Source organism: Nuphar pumila, chromosome 6 (genome assembly GCF_984573655.1).
Source record: "Nuphar pumila chromosome 6, dmNupPumi1.hap1.1, whole genome shotgun sequence".
NCBI lineage: Eukaryota > Viridiplantae > Streptophyta > Magnoliopsida > Nymphaeales > Nymphaeaceae > Nuphar > Nuphar pumila.
The window spans coordinates 60260685-60262169 of record NC_143254.1 but is presented as its reverse complement, the minus strand read 5'-3'; the positions used below and the strand labels follow the sequence as shown (position 1 = coordinate 60262169).

General features: G+C 38.9%; 1 non-coding gene across 1 annotated transcript; it reads right to left on the bottom strand.

The window, feature by feature from the left end:
• Positions 1–1094: 1094 nt before the first annotated feature.
• LOC149834891 (small nucleolar RNA R71) lies at positions 1095–1197 on the bottom strand. Its single transcript, XR_016432858.1, has one exon. It is a non-coding gene; the product is annotated as a small nucleolar RNA R71 (small nucleolar RNA).
• Positions 1198–1485: the final 288 nt, after the last annotated feature.

Here is a 1485-nt window from a genome sequence, read left to right as displayed (position 1 = left end):
ATTTTCTAGAATTGTAGTTATTAATTCCTGTTCCCTGAGGATCGACCCGTACTTACCACTTTGTGGAAAGTCGGTTTTTATATTTTTGGTTGACGATTTTCCAAAATTTTATTGAAAATAATTGTTTTAAAAAAGAGCATTCCAAAATATCAACCAAATTTTGGCGCCGTTGCCGGGGAACGGCGAATTAATTACTTTATTTCTTAGAGTTTAATTTATTATTATTTTGTTTTAGTTAGTTAATTAGTTGTTTTCTTTTTAGTTAGTAGGATTAGTAATTGAATATAGGATTAACATAGTTAGTAAATATAGGATTCACATATTGTTCTTTTTAGGATTCACTTAATTATCATTCTGCAAGGAGCGATTAGACAGGTGGGTTTTAGAAAAACATAGTTTGTGATTTCCTGTATTTATTTGTTTTAGCATTTTAGAATAGTTTACTTTGTTATTTAATTATTTAGTATAGAATTCTGACATAGCTATATAGCATATTTGCTTGTTTTTAGTTACTGTTATTTGCTTATTTACATTTTAGTATCTGTGCTAGTTTAATTTTTTAGTTAGGTCGTTTGCTTACATCTGGTCTTAGTACCAGTGTATGCAGGGTCGACGAGGTCTAGGAACCCCATTACACCCATTTGTTGACAACCCAGAGAGAATTTTACATTCTCATCGAAGTTCGGCAACAATGGCTGACATGAATCCTCCACCTCCACCCCCAGTTCTTTCACGCCCTCTGCGGGAATACTTCATTCCCACAGACTATGTTCAGGCATCCTGCATTCGGAGACCTGATGTAGGAGCGCCACATTATGAGATTAAGGCCAGCATTATTCAAATGCTTCCATCCTTTTATGGCCTTAGTCATGAGGATCCCTACCGACACTTAGATGAATTCCTCGAAATCTGTTCTACTGTTAAGATACAGAATTTCGATGATGATGCGTTGAGGTTGACTCTATTCCCTTTTTCATTGAAGGACAAAGCCAAGTATTGGCTAAAGTCCTTAGATTCTGTAGAAATAGAGTCCTGGGATCAGTTGCAACAGGAGTTTCTTCGGAAATACTTTCCCATTGGTCACACGAACCAATATCGTAAAGCCATCACTAGCTTTTCAGAGCTAGATGGTGAGCGCTTTCATGAGACCTGGGAGAGAATGAAGGATCTCCTCAGGAAATGCCCCCATCATCAGGTGCCGAAATGGCAACTGGTGCAGAGTTTCTATGATGGATTGTCTGCCAAGAATCGTCAGATGATCGACTCTTCATGCGGTGGGACATTCATGCTGAAGAGCGAGGACGAAGCATGGAGGCTATTTGATACATTGGCTGAGAATTCACTCCACCATGCTTCGAGCTCTCATTCTGATAGAGCCACACCCAGCATTCAGAAGAAAGCTGGCGTTCTTGAGATTGGTCCATCTACTGCACTACAGTGTAAAGTAGACATGATTGCTCAGAAGCTGGACCAGCTTCTCTCAGG